The sequence below is a fragment of the Diabrotica virgifera genome, chromosome 1, assembly GCF_917563875.1.
Source record: "Diabrotica virgifera virgifera chromosome 1, PGI_DIABVI_V3a".
Classification (NCBI taxonomy): Eukaryota; Metazoa; Arthropoda; class Insecta; order Coleoptera; family Chrysomelidae; genus Diabrotica; species Diabrotica virgifera.
The window spans coordinates 42,891,660-42,911,755 of NC_065443.1; the positions used below are offsets into that span (position 1 = coordinate 42,891,660).

The following is a 20,096-nucleotide window of genomic DNA, read 5'->3' on the forward strand; positions in this document are numbered from 1 at the left end:
ACACCACTGTGTATTATTCACCATTATTTATAATATCTAAGATCAGATTGAGAGCAGAGATATAAGAACGTGAAAATAACGTGTTTTGGAAATGATTTTACAAATGGAAGAGACAGAGAAGAAAGAAAGTTACTACAATGTTGTGAACAAAAGCATATATAATAAATTAATGGTCGAAGTACAAGATTCGGAACTGTCTGCCAAGAAAACACTATTACAAAATTGAAGAATAAGATGATTTAGAATTGTTGAAGTTGGCGAAATAAAAAAGTTAGCTTCTAAAATGGATCCCATTAAATATTATGTACATGTCGAAAATATTTTCGGCATAATTGAAGCAGCCCATGTTGCTATTTTTCATGAAAATCGCGGTAGGTTGAAGACTAAAACCGCCAGAAAATAGACAAATATAACTTTTTATTGATAAGATCAATACTTTTATACCAATGTGTGAAACCTGCCAACGGAAGAAGAGTAAAAATATAAAAACGAAGAGAGGTCTTGTGTTTAAACCTATAATATTGTATTCAGAAATGAATAGTCGCTGTCAGGTAGATTTGATCGATATGCAATCACAAGAGAATCGCATATAAACTACTCTAAATGAAATCCGTTCGCGATTTCTAGTTTTAACTGAATTTAGCAGTCAAATCTAGTTTTGACTACCCAAGTATCACCGAAAGGGTTTATTAAGTCTTTTAAGGATGCTTTAAAACTGTACAATAAAGAGGCCCACTCTGAAAGAGGTCAATAAAACCAAAAATAAAAACCTTATTAAAACTTTGTTTTCTTAAGCAACTAGTTTTAAAGCTGCTGTGAAGGTGCTTTTAAAACCATGTTAAAAGACACTTTAAGTGCAGGCAGTTTTATAGCAAACTTAAAAAGGTTTCTTAATGGAGACTTTTTAAAGACAATTTACCATATTAAATGATTCTCTAAACCCATATACTCTACATAGGCCAACAGATTTTTACATGTGTTATGATAGGTAGATACGTATTTGTAACCATAAAATAATAAAAAGTACTTGGTTATTTCGGATAATCAGGGTAGAAAAGCACTTGCGCACTTAACTGTATTGATAATGTTACAAAAATAGGTCTAAATAACTCACGCGCTCTAAAATTTCTGACTTTGGCGATTAAAAAAATAAAAATAATAAAAAAATTTTAATCCGAAAAATATTAATTTGAAAGAAAAATAATTTTATCTACAATTTTAATGTTTTAATGTTAAAATAAATCGAATTTATGTCTTTAAGTCGCTTATTTATGATTTTTATGTAAGCCTTATATTGTAATCTATCATGGCTTTCAGCATCTCCAGAGAGCAATATGCCCGAAATCCAAATAAAACTATTTGGTCTATCGACATAGAATTGTTAAGATCAAATGGTTTTATTTTATAACTTTTCAAAAGCATAACTTCCTACATAAAAGCAAGGTTGCCTTGGAATTAAAACCGTTTAGTTTTAATGCGGCTGTCAGTAATGCCTCTCGGTTTTAATGTGAATCTAACCTAAAATCGAGGCGTCGTAGTGCTGTGTATGTTGTATTTTTCTTTTAAAATAACCAATCCGTTTATATTTTAAGTACTGGCGCGTTATTTCTTCCGTACTAACTGTACTTCCACTTTTTACAACACACTATACCACTGTTTCGCTCTAAAACAAATGGTCGACCATTTTGGACATGAAAGAAGGGGGGATGAGTTTAGTTTTATTGCTTCTAACAAGAAGCATAGTTTAGTCTTTACGATAACCAAATTGATTCAGTTAAGAGCGTTTGGTTTTAATATAGCCTACTAATTGCTTTTAAGAAAGCAACTTTTAAGAAAACTAAAAAAATAGTTTTAAGGCATATGTTTTACTGACATAATAGACTTGTGATCCAATAGTTTTAATAATAGGTGTTTTTAGTCATATTAGGAGAATCTTTAAAACTGCAATAAAACTAAAAGGGAACAAACTAGAATCTAATAAAACCAAACAGTCCGGAAGTTCTTCATGAAACTGATTAGTTTTAAAGTCAACTGAGAATAAACCATTTTAAAACTACAATAAGACAAATTATCTTTTAAGATTAATTAGTCTCATTTGATAATCTTATTAGATATTTTAAAACTAGTGACAAATGCTTTACAGCTTTAAAGTTCTGGCAGTATATCTACAAGGTAACTTTAAAACCATTATCTTCTTATTTACCACAATAAAACCTTTATAAACCTTAAATAAAACTAAAATGTTTTTATTGTGCTACATGGGTATTTAAAACTAGAATTGTCTAAAGCGCTTAGTTAAAACTCGTTTTCCTAGTAAATTCGGGTTTTAACTGAAATCGGGTTTTAACGGTAACATAATGCAACTTCAAATTGCCTCGTATAACTTAAGGCCTCGTATATCTATGCATGGTCACGCAAACTAACATACATACTTGTAATACATGCTAAAAAAATATTTAATACATTGCATTTGTAGTCACATATACATAGAATCAATGTAATAACATTTAATTATCTACAATATGCATGTATTAAACTATTAAATGGTTTCTCCTGTAATAACACTATTTATTTAAAATGCTTCATTTGTATATAAATATTTGCGTTTTGTTTGTTTTTCAGTGCCTGTAGTCCATAAGATAAAACTGAATAATCAATTCGTCCTTGAAGGTAAGCGTGTTTTTTTAATTTAGCAAAAATTTATGAATTTTGATAGACACGTGGTTGCACGTGGAATACCAGCATATTTCAAAATAATAATGTTGGGCAAATGTATATAGGTTTATTTGTTTTATTATTTACGACTGTTACTGTTAGAAATAAACCCGTCAACTCGTAAAGGTAAAATGTATCATATTTTCTATAGCTAATATTATACAGTAAGTATTATCATAACATAATCCATGATATTTTGAACATTCTACAAAATGACCACATCTCGAAAGCTTCTAATTTGTTCAGCATATTAACCCTCATGATCCATGTTTAACCGCCATATAATAATATAGGATATACAAAACATTTTAGGAACTTGATTCTTAGAGTTGTAAATTCAGCTGAGAATTGCTCAGTATGGATCTACATAAGTTTCATAATAGTGCAGTCATTGAAGCTTTTTAGCTCAGAAAATTTTACTATGAACCGATTTACATGAAATTTTGGAATTAGGCTTATTCTACCCTTAACTGCAAAAGTGATATTGACCCGAACTCCGTTTTCACCCTGGGGGTGGTGGCCACCCCTTTTCAGTGGTGTAATTATTTTTTTCAAAATAACCTCAGATATCGATAGAAGACCTTATTTTAAGCAAAAAATGTTGTATAAAGTTTTTTCAAAACCTCAATACTTTTTAAGTTTTTGGCAATTGAAAATTCGGAATTTTTTCACGATTTTCAACAGTTTATTGCAAATATCTCCAAAAATATGCGTTTTAACGATAATGTTATAACAAACAAAATTGTAGCAAGTATTAAAATAAACAAACTGGTTTTTTAAAGAGTCTTCTGTGTGCAATATTAAGCTAGATATTAAAGATCAAAGCCGATTTTTATTTTGTGTGAAATTTAATCGATGTATTCAATGCCATCTAGCGGAGAGCGAATAAATTTGATGCATGCTAATGAGAAACGATTTTATAGTTCTTAAAATAGGCTTTAAAGTGAGTACCGTTAAAAGTCTTTTGTACGTAAGTTGAGTGAGCTCTAATGAAAAAAAAAAGAGGAACATATAATGTTTTTTTTTAAATCAATGGATTTCATAAGAGCCATTTGCACCAAAATTAAAATTAATCGTTTGGTAGATTCTAGCAGTTTCGCTGCTTTGGAACACATATTTTTTGAAAAAATCACGATTTTAATAAAAAAAAAATTTCGAATTTAAAAAAAAAACTAACTTCTTTTCATAATATCTCAAAAATAATGAGAGATACGTGATCAAGTGTAATAATAAAAAATAGGTTTTTTGACAAAAATTTTGGTTTGTTTCTTTTTCCCATCACACAAAAATTAACAAAGATATCGTCGGCTTACTGCCAAAACCAACTAACTCCACTTTTTGTCGATTCTGAGTTAAGTACGCCTTTGTACTTAATAATTATCAAATAATGTACTGATGAAACCAGACACTTCAAAGCAGATTTTAAATGTGGGAAACAGAATGGTCTCAAAACAACTAACTCCAATGATGACACTTTTATTCAGCCAAAAACAGACATGTGCACTTGTCTGCACATCTCTGTTTAAATAAAATAGTATTTTATCATTTACAATATTCTAGTACTGCCAAAACAAAACAAGTGCCTGATATGAAGGACAGTGATGTTCAAAGTTACCTGCAAGTTGACTAAATGTGTACAGCCAAAACCCGACAAGTGCCAAAAAAAAATGTTTTTTGTACTGTTTTTTTAACTTTCACTTCATTTTAATAATTTTTTAACAAAATGATTCGTTTATAATGTTATTTACTTTAATATTTTTCAGTCATTAAATCATTTTTAAATTCAAACGATTTTTCATTTCAAATTAAAGTTTAAAACGTCGATTCCTCAAAACTTTAAAAAGTGGAGTTAGTTGGTTTTGGCAGTAAGCCGACGATATGATTGATTAAAGAGCGCGCGGTAGCGCAACCACAGTCTCTCTCGAGCCCTTTGACCCTTCACCGTTTCAAAATAAAAGGTTCTTCACTACATATTACAATGAAAAAAGTTGTAGTTTTTTTAATTACCTTCAAAATGGTTTTTTATAAGTTGTGATGGCTTCAAAATTGAAGTAGTTATGGCCCAAAAACTAATTCATACATATTCAATGTTGAAATTTAGGTGTAGTTTTAAGTTTTAAAAAACTTTTTAAATCCTTTTTAGTTTATCAAAAAAATTTTTTATACAATTTTTAATCGAGGGGTTGATTTTAAGGGTTGTTAGGGGTTAACAATTAAATAATTAAGAAAGAGAACGTAAAATATCATTTACTCTATATTTAAATCCTTTTATGACACACTAAATTAATTTTCTGTAAACTTTTTCGATTTAGGGGTTGTTTGCAAGGATTGTACGGTTTTCAAGGAGATAAAAATGAGTTTAACATGAGGGTACTGTGTTAGAATACACTTCACAATGTCACTCTTTATTATCAAACAGGTTTTCTGGCGATAAAATGGATCAATATCAATTTTTCCATTAAGGGGTTGTTTTCACCCCTTAAAATAAAAAACGGAGTTCGGGTCTATATCACTTTTGAAGCTAAGGGTAAGAAAAGCCTAATTCCAAAAATCTTATGTGAATCGGTTCATAGTAAAAAATTTCGGAGGTAAAAACCTATTTTACGCTTCAATGACTGCACTATAAATGCTACTCTTGCAAGTATTTCTATCCGAGTTGTAATTTCTGCATCAGGATTTAGTATCCCTTTTATCCAATATCCTAGTTATTTAAAATGATTAACTTTTGTAATCGGTTTACTGTTGACAAGTAGTTGCATAGGACCTACGTCTTGTTTACTAACCACTAGTAACTTTTTCTTTGATATATTTATGCCAAGTCCGTTACTGGAGCATTCTCTAGTGACTAGATTTATATGGAATTGAAGATCTTCTATACTTTCAGCCATGATCGTGTTACCCGCTTAGACCTGGTAACTAGGGTCCCACAGCTTATGGGGGTGGCCGATGATAAGCAGTATCGTTGTTATTAATAGGGATTTGATATAGTTCGCAAGGCCACCGGAACTTCACCCAAAATAGGATCTTAAGCTGTGGTGGTTCGGCTGAGCTCAGATGGAGGCTGGTCGTGGTTATAAAAAAAATCTATTACCTCCAAAAATTTAGGTATCTATAATAGACCGGAGTAAGGCGCCAATTGATTATCTGCCTCTTACACCACTATCGGAAATTACCTTACCCACTAACCAATAATTGGATAAGTGTCGATTACAGGAATGAAACTCCCAATTCTAGCTTGAAAATATATTATATATAATTTATTTACAAATAAGTTACGAAGGGAATCTTACATGTACATACCAAAAGTTTAAATTATTTGTTATGCTAAACATACTAAATGGAACTAAATAAAAAAAAATATTTACAACTTGATTGAGAGGAGAGAGCAATCCTTACGACCTAGCTACTATATGCTACGCTTACTTTATAGTGGGTTCGCAACATGCGACCCGACGCCAACTAAGTTAAATTTGAACAGACAAAACAGGAAGTTGAAAAAGGAAAGGATGGTTGTCACCCCTATGGGTTAAACGCGACAATGACATCCGGCCTTAACTATTAATGTTGACAAATATAAAAAAATATAATAAAAGTTAAACCAAAAATTTATGTAACAAGAAAAGAAATGAATCTTAACGATACCAAGGTGTCCTTCCTATATAGGAGACTAGCGCATGTCACGGTATAACAGCAATGTGAGGCACTCAGCAACCCAACCCCTAGCTCAGTCCCACGTAGAAAATATCATCGGAAAATGAATACAATGCCACTCTGTTAAGTATGACTGAACTGGTCTACTGGCTTCTTGTGCTAGAACCCTAAAAATTTTACCTCATGATTCGAACTATTAAATATTTCCGGTAAAATGAAATAATCATCCAATAAAAAGGTTGAGTTAATCTAGCATTCATTAACGTTCCAAACTTTTGGAGAACCGGTAATTAGTATAAAAATCTATTGAATTCAAAAACCGGTGCCTTTAGTGATAATTTGCTAAGCGTTAAAAATACAAATTTAGTTTTGACTAACCAGTACTATCTGCTGACAAAAACTTATAAACTCATTAAGGCTAATAGTAGCCTCTTTTTGTCTCTTGGCATGACTTACTAGAATCTGGTTATCGGTACAAAACGAATGAAAATTGCTTGAATGTTAAGAATTACGATTATTAATTACGATTAAGAAACGAATTTATTATGTCACGACTAGGGATTAAATAATAAGAATACTTTTTGGTATAACTCACCTCTTAAAATTAGAGGGTATGGATCTTCACTTTAGAGAGTTATCAATAAAGACCGGATTATATGTTCCTGATTTGACTGAAATATGTGCATATATATGTCTGAAATATGAGTAAAATATGTTGAAAATATTCCCTAAAAGTTTAAAATATGTTCCAAATATGTGGAATATGTGAAAAACATTTTAAAGTAACAAGAAAATATGCATTAAAAAATGTATAAAAGTTTTATTAAATAACGGTAAGTACATATATTGACAAAATTAACCTAAATATACGAATGTATACCTATTTAGTACCTATTACTATTACTTACGTTTCTACATTTTATTCCTTCTTATAAAAACAATTCACAATCAAATGTTTTTAAATATTTTCAATAGTAAAATTATGCCGCCTATCCGTTAGTAGTAATTTGTATGTTGAAAATCTTTGTTCAACATCAACTGATGTGATTGGTGCAAACATTAACAATCTCCGCATTTAAATTGGTATTGACATCAAAATCGCCACAAATAATTTGGTTTGCTTCCTGTAATAATAATTTTAAATCACTATTTTTCTGTAAAGTTTCAATCCATTTTTTATTTATTGATTGTCCAATTCTTCCAGAAACTTCTTCAGCGTTTTCCTTAAATTTCTGAATTAAATTAAGGGACTCTTGTAGTGGAAACGATTCAGTTTCAAGATTGAGGATGGTTTTATAAACAAATTCATAATTCGATTTAATAAAACAAAGCTCATTGTGCAGTGATCTGTTTTCTAAACTTGATTTGCATTTTGAAATCGCACCAATATTTGTTTCTTCAAAACATAAAATTAGTTCTTTTATAGGGAGAAAATGTTCCGCATAAAAACAGGCAGCTTTTAAATATGTTCCCTAACTTGTGATTATAGGCTCCGGTGGCAAAGGAGTATTTGGTAATTTTTCTTTATATATCTGAATCCTTAAAGGCGATTTTACAAATATTTTCTTCACGTTGCTAATTAAACTATTAAATGTAGGAAATGAATTTCGAATTTCTTCCGCCACTCTGTCTAAAAGTCTAAACCATGCACCAAACACGTCACATGAATTAAATTGGGATATAAAACTTTTAGTTGTTGGTCAGATTTGACCATGTATGACGCAGCATCGGAAACCATAAGCAAGATTTTGTTAGCTGGAACAATGTCGGGAAGGAAAAAGTTCATGAATGCATCATTTATAAACCTAACCATTGTTACATGGTTAACTGTGTCAAGCTGTTTACAGCCAAAAATATGTCAAAATATGCCAAAATATGTTAAAAATATGCCAAAATATGTTAAAAATATGTCAAACGGTCGAAAATATGTTCAAACCATCAAAATATGTTAAAAAACAGAAAATATTCTAAATATGTAAAATTAAATTAGTGTCAAACGCCTTTAATTATCATAATTCGTCCACATCCTGAAGCGTTTGATTGTATCTTTGATGGTTATCGATATGCAAAAAACATATAATCCGGTCTTTAGTTATCAAGTACTTCTAGGAGAATACGGTAACGTTATTTTAGAAATGGAGCATGCGCAGTATGAATATTGAATAACGGAAATGATTTTAACGTTTACGGGCTCCGTTACGGTACGTCGAATAGCGGGATTGAAATACGGTAACGTTAGAAGCGAATCGCACCAATTCGGCAAGACTCGGACATTTAAGTTCTGTTATGTGTGGTTATGTCATCTGTTCTTTGTTATGAAATTTTATTTCTGTACATTAATAAGGTGTTTTGTCCTAGTTTTCTTGGTTGATTGACCATCTGCTAACATTTGGAGTTAGTGGAAAGTTGGTGGAAAACATTTTATTTTCAAATTTTTTTTCTAAATCTTCGTCAAATGGCCTCAAGTAACTTGATTGCTGTTCTAAGATCTCTTCCATATTTCTTTAGAAAAATTTTGAAACCCAAATTGTACAAAACCAGGCAAAATTACAAAATATTATGTATCTTGGGTGAAAGAAACCAAAAATAGAAAAAAAATTAATTATATTTATATTGCTGTCAAATACAACATTTGACTGACAGCTACCAACTTTTAACGTGAAGCACTTGATAACTCTAAAATTACATATACGTTAAAATTTTTACCGTAAAAAAATAGCGTTTACGTGTCAAAATAACGGATGGATAGAATTTTACTTGATAACTCTCTTTTGGCTCACTCGAAGGTGAGATAATGATATTAACTGGCGTCTGCTACTTGCATCCAGGCTCCAACATAGGGTAGGTACTCTTAAGACGCACACACTATCAAAACAATACAGCAACCCCTCAAAATTTACTTTACTTCCTTTGCTTAATATTATAGTATTCTCGCTAAGCCCTTTCGTTACTTCTGACCGGCTACCGGCTTTTCTTCCCCCGCCTGTTCCTTTCTTTTAACCCCACCCTTCTTCCATTAGTTGACGTCAGGAATGGTAGACTCATGTCTCGCAGAATTCTTAGATCGGGTGTGGTTACGCGTCCGACGGTCGTGACTTCTTGTTGGACCCATTCCCGTAGAAAGTCTTCCGCGTCAACTAAGGGATTGTAGCACTAATAGATGGGGAAGAAAATAGAGGTGTCGCTCCATTGGGATTGACATGCTTGCGACCCCACCCTTCTTTTCACCATTGTCAGAGTATACGAAGAGGTAAGCAATGTTGGTGGCCTATCAGTAAGACTCTCAGATGTACGTACCGATAGATCAACGGTACTCCGGGCCAGCATTCACTGTCATGCTGAACAACCATCCATCAGTCTTGACCCAGTTGAACTTTAAAATATTGGCGCGCTAAATGCAATTGGCAATATTCAGTTTTGGGTGTTATGAACTGTTATAAAAATTCGTCCCGTAACAATCGCTGTGTCATCTGCATATGTGATGTTGTTAATAGGTTCTCCCCCAATTAGAATTCCACATTGCCCTTCCAAGGCTTCGTTAAATATTACTTCTGAGTAAACGTTAAACAAAGTTGGGGGTAACACACAACCCTGTCTGACACCTCTTTGAATACAAATGTTGTCTGTTTCTTTGACGTCTACCAGAATAAAAGCTTCTTGACTCCAATATAGATGTTGTAAAAGTCTTTCATCATTTCTAGATAATCAAATATTCTATTATGTTGAACCCTATCAAACGCCTTCTCAATATCTATAAAGCAGACGTAAATTGGTTTTTGTACTACAATGTCGTTGAAGTAATGTTAGAATTAAGAACAAAGCTTCCCTTGTTCCCAATTTTTCTCTGAAACCGAACTGTCTCTTTTCCATTATTTCTTTACATTTATGGTTAATTCTATTAAGAATTATCTTAAGAAATACCTTGAGAGAGTGACTCATGACAGTAATATTAGTCTAAAGTCTTTGCACGATGATATAGGTTTTTTGGGAGTGGGATAAAATGTAGACCCCAACCATATTTTTGTGGCAATGGGTGCGTTCGGACGACCATAGCGGCTGGCTGCCAGCAGAAATCGGCTGAGTGGTTGCATCCAGCCGTGATAGGGAAAGCTTAGTAAATCTCTCAGCGGCTGACTTCCAGCGGTGACGTCTGACAGCTACTGCTGGCTCAGCTGTCCAGCCGCTGTGGTCGTCCGAACGCACCCAATATTCCAGTTTCGTATATATCATAATATGCGAACGTTCATATCATATCAATCGTTCTATGAGTACCTGTTGCCAGTTCTGAAATACGGAGCTGAAACTTGGGCTTTTAACAACAGCGTAGTCCATAAACTTCAAGTGAATCATAGAGCTATGAAACGGAGAATGCTTAACATTAAGCTCAGTGATCGCAAGTTCAATGAAGAGATAAGACGACAATCACAAGTAACAGATGTGACCCAGAAGATTTTTAATGTTAAAATGGAACTAGGCAGGACACATAGGAAGAATGGAAGAAATTTATTGTCCGAAGCAAATTCTCTAATGGCAGCTAAGGGAAAGCAAAAGAAGTAGAGGCAGACCTCAAGCTATATGGACTGATGCGATGACGATCTATATGGACTGACGATGGATGAAATAGCTGTTGAAGATGACGATGATGCACACTCGAAAAATGCCACGATCACAACATAGAACTCCACATCCTCTTCGTAGACTTCAGATAATCCTTTGACTGTATTGGAAGAAACAAATTTATTATTGAAATGAAAAATCAAGATATACCAGCAAGGTTAATCAGATTAACAAAAATGACTATGGATGGATCTCGAACTAAAGTAATAACAGAGGAAGGTAGCACAAAATCAATTTCAATAGAAACAGGAGTTCGACAAGGCGATTCCCTGTCAACCACATTATTCAACATAGCAGTAGAAGCAATAGTCACGGCCAGCAAAATTAAAGAAACTATAGACCACTCCTCAACACAAATGGTTGCATATGGAGATGATATAGTTCTTATGGGAATACACAAGGAAATATTAAAAGAAGCAGTAACAATCCTGGCAAAGAAAGCACGAAAAAGAGGTCTAAAAATTAACGAAGGAAAAACAAAATATCTACTCTGCTCTATAAGAGAAGATAACAGAACGAGAGAAATCAAAATAGAAAACTACACTTTTAATAGAGTTCTTCTTAGCCTTCTATCGTCCACGTTTGGACATAGGCCTCTCCCAACTCCTTCCATCGGTCTCTATCCTGAGCAACATATTTCCAATTCGTTCCGGCTACTCTTTTAATATCATCAACCCATCTCCTCTGTGGTCTTCCTCTCGGTCGTTTACTTTGGTAAGGTCTCCAATGTTGTATCGTGGCATTCCAACGTTGGTCTTTTTGTCTAATAGTGTGGCCTGCAAAGCTCCATTTAAGTTTGGCAACTTTTGTTGTTATGTCCTCGACTTTTGTTTTTGATCTTACTCAGTCGCTCCTCTTTTTATCTGACAGTCGTATACCTAACATTGCTCTTTTCATAGCTCTTTCTGTTGTAGCTAGTTTATTCATATTTGCCTTGGTTAGGGTCCAGGTTTGACACCCATATGTCATGATAGGAAGGATGCACTGGTTGAACACTTTGGTCCTCAAATATTGAGGTATTTTGCGGTTCTTAAGTATCCAACCAAGTTTTCCAAATCCTGCCCATGCTAGTCTTGCTCTCCTATTAATTTCCGCACTTTGGTTTTCTTTGTCAAGTTTCAGGATTTGGCCTAGGTAGATATATTCCTGGACTTTTTCTATCTCACTGCCATTTATAGTTATGCGTCTGGGGTCATCTGTGTTTGTCATTATTTAATAGAGTTAAACAATTAAAATATTTGGGAGTAATAGTAAATGGCCAAAATATAAGAAGTGAAGAAGTAACGGAGCGAATACTAGCAGGCAACAAAACATACTGGAGATATCATAGGCTAATGAAGGACAAGAACTTATCCAGAAATACAAAACTGAAAATATACAGAGTTGCAATAAGACCAGTAGTTACATACGCAGCTGAGACAATGTGCCTCACGGAAAACGATGAAGGAGAATTGAGAATATTCGAAAGGAAAATCATCAGACGGATAATGGGCCCGATGAGAATGGACAAGGGAGAAATGAGATGAAGAATGAACCATGAAATAAGAGACATAATGAAAATGAAGGAAGAAGGTATAGTTAGATTTATTAAACCGCAAAGACTAAGATGTCTGAGACACATAGAGAGAAGGAAAAACGACCTACTGATTAAGAAGATTACCAGATGGAAACCAGAAAATGAAAGAACAAGGGGAAGACCCAGAGAGAGATGGGAGGACCCCAGGTCATGAGAGATATCAAAATTCTGAAAGTGAGAAACTGGAGGAAACTATGCACATATCGAAATGAGTGGAAGAAAATTGTAACGAAGGCCATAAGCGAATCAGAGAGCTCTAAGTAAGAGCGGTAAACATTCCATCGGAAATTAAAAGCCCTGATGATAATGACGATGATGATGATGCTGATATAGTTATAAAAGTTTGTTAGTTCTGAGACATTGTTGTCATTTAAAAGTTTTTTTTTTATTTTTTGGCTTGGACTGTAGTCATTCAGCCAGTCTCAATCAAAAGTAAATGCACTACAGGTATTGCCAATTAGTAAAACATGATTATTATAATAATATTACAATTTTTTATTTCTTATCTACCTACTCATTACAGCTAATGTACATACTATGTTAATAAATATTATAAATATATTATACCACTTAATGTGTATCAAGAACACATAGTGTATACATTTTACAAATAAAAATGTTAATGTTAATATTAAAATAAATGCATTCTTTTTTTGTATTTTTTTTTATTTTTTTTATTTTAAAAGTTACTTATTTTAAAATATTTTTATTTAAAAGTTTGAGCCAGTTTGATGGTATTTGGCCAGTGCCTGGTATATGCACTCTAGGTCCTGTAAACCCTATGAGCAAGGGTCCTTCATGGTTTAAAAAATGTTAATTTTTTAAAAATAATATGACCTGAGGATTTTATGGTGTGACAGGTTTTACGAATTTGTTTATTCTCTTTGCAGGCTTCATCTAGCTCCTCACTAGAAGTGATGATTTATTAGATTTAATTAACATAAGGCAACTTAAAAGAAACTGGAAAATTATATAAAATTTCTATAACATTTTCTAAATATAGTGGATGACTCGTTTACTCTGATGGGCATATAAAAAATATTTGTATGTAAATAGTAAACCGCGTGTCGAATTAAAAAGTTGCCACCCTCTATAATTTGGTCCCTACAGAAAATCTAAAAATATCTAGCGGGGGCGGACACAACCCCCAAAATATTTAATGGGAAGGGAGGTTGAGTGATATCTAATTTTAAAGGTCTTTCAACTATCTGTTTAAAAATGCCACATACATTATAATTTAAGTTAGTACTTTAAAAAAATTTTGGGCTCAATACTCCAAAGAAATTTCGATATTTTTGATACCACTAGATCTTGATTTTTCCAAAAAAATATTCCAGAAAATACTAAAAATACTCCAATGTTAAAAAAAATTAATGTTGAGTTCAATACTCAAAAAAAATGTTGGAGTTCAATAGTGTGTTGGAGTTAAGATCTACAAAAATTGTTTGGGTATTCAACTATTGGAGTATCGGAGTATTTTTAGTATTTTTTTAAGTATTTTTTTTTCTTGAAAAATCAAGTAAAACCAGAAAGATATTAAGCATTGAGTTCAGAAATCTAAATTTATAGAACTCCAGTATAGAGTCCAAGATTTTTGCAAAAGTCCTGAAAAGAAAAATAATGTATCCGGTGTTTTTGAAAACTTAATTGAACGAACTTAAAATGAAGTATCACTCAACCCCTTTTCAGTTAAATATTTTGGGGTTTGTGCCCGCCCCCGCTAGAGTGTTGATTTAATTTAATTGAAAACTGGTCTATAAAATGTCCCCCTCACAAATATGTTTGACGTGTTTTTGCATATTTTTAGATTTTCTATAAGGACCAAATTATAGAAAGTGATACTTTTTCAAATTAGCACACTGTAATATAATAAAAAATGTAAATTCGTTTTAAAAATTTTAATCCATATAAAATATGTCTGGCTCGAATTATTTATCAATATATTACTATTAATGTAAAGTATGTGTCAATGACCATTAACTGTCGAGAAGATATCTCGAACTAAAAAAATGCAAAATAGTTTATTTGTACAACAATAAATATTTATATGATACGAATTTCGCGGCGATAATACCATATATTTGAAGTTTAATAAACAAGTTGTTAGCTCTAAACTCTTTCATTGGTGCCATATTATATTATAGTGCATTTATTGTTACTACAAAATCTTTTTTATAAGTTATTTTAATAAATTAGTAATTGAAAAGTATTATGAGGTAAGTCATTACTAAAATATTCTTGAAAAAATTTTGATTGGTTGGTATAAGAAAGTGATCAATAAATAGGAACACTGTGTTTCATCGAAAATTTGACTCCTCAGAAACTCAGAAACCAAGAGTTTCTTCAAAATTAAAAAAAAAACACGCCAGTTTGTGGTTCAAAAGGAAATTTTTTCTCTACACGACATTCTTTCAATTCGCTTCGCTCATTCTGCAAACTTTCACATGCGTGCCTTAAAATTGTACTTTTAACATTTATATCATAAATAACTATTTTTCTATTATTTTCACTCTAAATCAAATTTCAGAATTTTAAATAGATAAACATATAGTGTAGGAAACAAATGTGGAACCTCGCAAGAAGTCCGGTTTGATTTTTTTCTGGTATATTAAGAGGTGATTATTATGAGACTAAGTTTTTCTTAAAAAATTTCGCCCGGACCTCCCATTTTCATCCAATTAAAGGGGGTAATTTGTACTTTTGGCGAAATGTAGCCCTTCCTGTACGTTTTGCAACAAATTTCCTTAATAGAAATAAGAAAAGAGCTATATACTTCCTAATATTTATTTCCCAACAGCATATGTCTATCACCCACAGTTTAGCGGGGCTAGCGCCTCAAAGTTGACAAATTTTTAAAAAAGTGGCTTATTTTTTGGTATAGGATTCATCTAAGGGCAATTGCCCATTTGTTAATTATAGGGTGTTCCATTAAAAAAAAACCCTTTCTATACCATCTGAACCGCCGATGCTAGAGTAAAAAAAATTTCAGCGATTACCCAAGTACAAGTATTATTTACAAATTTGTATGTATAATGCATCTCCATATTTTCCCCAGAACTTCCCCAAAAATAAGGAGAATTCAAAAAGGATATTATCAAAAATTGATTTTGGGCCACCACTGCGTGGCTTTAGGGTGCGAAGAAAGTAAAATATGCATAGGTCGTAATGTATAGCAGATAGTGTGTTCTTTTATTTTCCATAAGTACGTTATCAATAAAATGAATAGATGACGAAACAAAAAACAAAAACTGGAGCCCGCCAAAGCATTTCTGAGGTTTACGGCGCCACTGTGAGCAGCTGTACGGTTGCTTATACGAAAAAAATGCATAGGACTTTATTTGTATAGGAAATAGTGGTCTTTAATTCTGTATAAATTTTGTTTCAAAAAAATGCATAAGTAATGAGAAAATTGTAAAAACATGCACGCCAAAGGATAGGGGTAGTTTCCGCAGTTTATTTTCAGGGATAGGGAGTTTTCGCAGGGATGTTAAAGTAACCATATATATTTATGAAAATCCCTATTGATGGAGTATATGTCCATATGGGCAAAAAGCAAAAAAAAAATTCAACCCCCCATTTTATTTTATTTTTTGGCTACAGGTGTTGCACTAAGAAATCGCTTTTGATGTGCATGCATGGGTAATAAGAACGTGCCCAAATTGAACTATTAGGAAGCATTTCAATAAATTGCATGGTGTGTGAAGGATTACAAGAAAATCACTTTCTGTATTAATTCTCCTTTTTTGGGATGGTTTCGGTGAAAAAATAATTTTTTTTAATGATACTAGTACATGGGTAATCGTTGATAGCATAGACGGTTTATATGGTATAAAAAGGGTTTTTTTAAATATAACACACTGTAATTAAAAAATTGGCAATTGCCCTTAAATGAAACCTATACCAAATAAAAAAATATGAAAAGAAAATTTTTAAGAATTGCTTTTCTTTCGTTACGAGTGACTAAAATTAAAGGTATTAAAAAAATCAACTAAAAGGCAAAACCTAAAAAAAATTATCACCAATATAATTCCTGTCATTAATTTGACATGTTCTTCGTGTTCCACTCATTAAAATGCCCAATTGGTGATAAACACCAGTCTGATTTTTGTATGAGAGTTTTGCATGAGAATGAAATGGTAACAAATCAATTGGAAATTATGTCCGACAAAATACATGTGACGTTGAAACAAAAAATGACTTTTTTGAGGTAACGATCTCGAGTTTTTTTAGTTTTAACGATTTCTGACCTTCTGGTATCACTCAGAAATCACCTGTTTTTTTTTTGGTAAAGAAAGGGTGAAGAGCAACATATTAATTATTTTTAATCAAAAAATAAGCAAAAAACAAAAAATATCTTGACAGCGTACCTCACGAAATGTCTAAAGAAAATATATAAGAAATTCCAGGTAGATCGGTCAAGCAGTTTTTGAGTTACAATGTCTACCGCCTATGAAAAAAGCAGTTTTGAAAAAAAAAAACGCGTTTAAGGTTTAACGTTAATATTTAATAATTAATAAAATACATTAATTTAATATTGCATCTAATCTCTTGAGTTAAGTTTTTCTGTTTGCAACAGTGAGCACGTGTCTCAAAAGCTCCAAAAACTCTCAGATTTAGTCAGTGACTATTCATGTATAGTCTACATTTTGCTTAGTTTTGTATCTACTATATTCTGTAAGTCTATCATTTTAAAATCTGACGTTTATTCAGAAATCTTGACTGATTTCTACTTCGGAAATAGTTTCCAAATAGTCTCGTCATCGTTACATAATTCATTAAGTAAGCAATTTTTATTATTTTCCATAATTATTATACTTTACTACCATCTGGTATACACATATTAACAAGTCTCTCAACAACGATCGTAGTGCTGATAGGGGATCTTAAATCAAGTAAATCAGCTTTGGTGCCATATAACATAATTCTCTGTACGTACTCGAGCAGAATCATTTTCATTTTGCTATTTCCGTGCTTTTTCGCAATTTTTACAATTCTACAATATCTGGTGGATCAGTCATTGCTAAACTGTGTAAGTGTTTCTTTTCTGATTCTTCCTGTTTGTTCTTGTTCGTAAGTAGTGCCTTGTTGATGTTTCTGTTTAATTGCTTCAGTTCTTCTGTTTTAATTCCTACGCATAATAAGATATGTGCTGTGAGAATTTGTAGGTTCCTTTCATAATATATAATATTGAATCATGAAGTTTTATTTTTTGAACTTAAACAATTATGATCCGGGAGTGCTCCTAATAGCATTTAACGTGTCTTGGTTTGTTTATTTCTACTACATCTTGATTGTAAATTTAGTATAGTGGTAAAAATAAAAATGTATACCATTTTTATTCAGTTGAAATGCGAAGGCAAAACAATCTTATTTTTCACTTAGAATACGGAGCGCAGTCCAGCACTCTGAATCGACGATTTTCGACTCTTATTGGAGTCTCATCGGAGAGAGGTAGGCCTGCTGCTTCATACTCGAAGTGACCAACCATGAAAGCGTACCCCCACATTGCAACTGACGTGTATGGATTAGGTGTCTAGCGTCATCTGGCAATTGAAAGGTAAAATTTTCAATCCTAATAGCAACATTTATAATATTAAAAAATATTAAAAATATTACTAAAAGATTTTTAAATTAAAAACTTATTGGTCCATTTCCCTGGTGACCCTCCAAGGCTTCACAATATGCAAGCCAGATGGATGCTGCAGTGAAGACAAAGGGAAGGAACTCTACACTATGCAATTCACAACCCCCGTTTGCAGCTTGGTAAAGTTCCAACGGAAAATGGACCTAGTTACTCTATAGGAGTAATATTAATATAAAATAAAAATAAAATGTATACCATTTTTATTCAGTTGTAATGTAAAGGCAACACAATCTTATTTTTCACTTAGAATTTTTTTTAACTTAGTATAGTGAATTGTGGCAAATTTTACTAGGATCTAATATCAGCAGTATGTTTTGGTTTTATCAACCTTCAACATCATTTAGCCAACCTTCAACATTATATTAGTCTAAAATAATTGCGTTTTAATATTTACTTTGCGAAGTGAAGAATATATATTTGTGTATAATTAAATTATTGATTGTTTTAGTATATTATTATCTACACTTTTCCATTAAATCATTATTATTCGTAACTGCATATAGTATACATAAGGTGTTTAGTGTTTAAGTATATATTTAACAAATACCAATTTTGATTTAATTGTTTGTATAGAACTGTAGACGAAACATTGTATGAAACACATGCATAAACTGTCTTTTTCTCTCCTGGAATTGCCAAAATGCTTAATCTTTCCATTCGGGAAAAAACATTACAACTTGATGCACTTGTTGCATTTATCCTACATATAGGATAGGACTCTACTATCCTAGGATTTTAACCCATTACAACCCAAATTATTTTTTTTCAAAGGACATGGCACACATCTCATGGAATATACAGGATGTAACGAAAATACAGGTCATAAATTGAATCACATATTCTGGGACCAAAAATAGTTCCATTGAACCTAACTTACCTTAGTATAGACGTGCACAAATAAAAAGTTACCTACAGCCCTTTGAAGTTACAAAATTAAAATCGATTTTTTCCAATTTATCGAAAACGGTTAGAGATTTTTTATTGAAAATGGACATGTAGCATTCTTATAGCAGCAGTATCTTAAGAAGAAATTATAGTCAAATTTTGACACCCCATAAAAACTTTATGGGGGTTTTGTTCTTTTAAACCCTCTCAAACTTTTGTGTACGTTCCAATTTAATTATTATTTTAGTACCATTAGTTAAACCTAATATTTTAAAAACTTTTTTGCCTCTTAGTACTTTTTCGAAAAGTCAGTTTCTATCAAGATATTTTTAATATTTGTCAAATCCACCACATATTTGTATAATGGTTAAGTACGATTATGGAGATTTGGTAATACATAATAGGAAAATTTATTTATGATTTACATTTTTAGGTATATGTATTTTGAATCATAAAAAGAAGCCACATCTGGATTAAAGGTGACTTCTCGAAAAAATACAAACAAGCAAAAAAAGTTTTAAAAACACCGTGTAATTAAATTAGTATCGCAGTAATAGTTTAATTGGAACGTACACAACCATTTGAGCTGTTTAAAGGAACAAAACCCCCATAAAATCTTATTTAAACATATTAACTCGATGCAACTCGATAAAAGCTGCCTTATCGAAAAAATACTAAGAGCCAAAAAAGTTTTAAAGATATTGAATTTAACTAGTTGTACCACAAAATAATTTAATTGAAATGTACACAAAAGTTTGGGGGGTTTAAGGGAAGAAAACCCCCATAAATTTTTTACGGATTGCACAAACTTACTATAATTTTTCTTTAAGATATCCCTGCCATAAGAATGCCACGTGTCCATTTTCAATAAAGAATCTCTAATAATTTTCGATTTATTCGAAAAAATCGATTTTCATTTTGTAACTTCAAAGGGCTGTAAGTTTTTTATCTGAATATTTGTACTAAGGTAAGTTAGGTTCATTCGAACTATTTTTGGTCCCATAATAT

At 32.1% G+C, this 20,096-nt stretch overlaps 1 protein-coding gene across 3 annotated transcripts in view; it reads left to right on the forward strand.

The window, feature by feature from the left end:
- Positions 1-2,548: 2,548 nt before the first annotated feature.
- The window catches only part of LOC114335966 (UDP-glycosyltransferase UGT5-like), a 60,667-nt gene continuing 43,119 nt past the window's right edge, over positions 2,549-20,096 (forward strand). For 2 of the 3 annotated variants that reach the window (XM_050653581.1, XM_050653686.1), the window contains exons 1-2: positions 2,626-2,670; positions 17,942-18,116. The gene's annotated coding sequence lies outside the window, so the exon portion shown is untranslated. Of the gene's footprint in view, positions 2,671-17,941; positions 18,117-20,096 lie in introns of all 3 variants that reach the window. The other variant, XM_028286265.1, reaches the window with a different exon arrangement.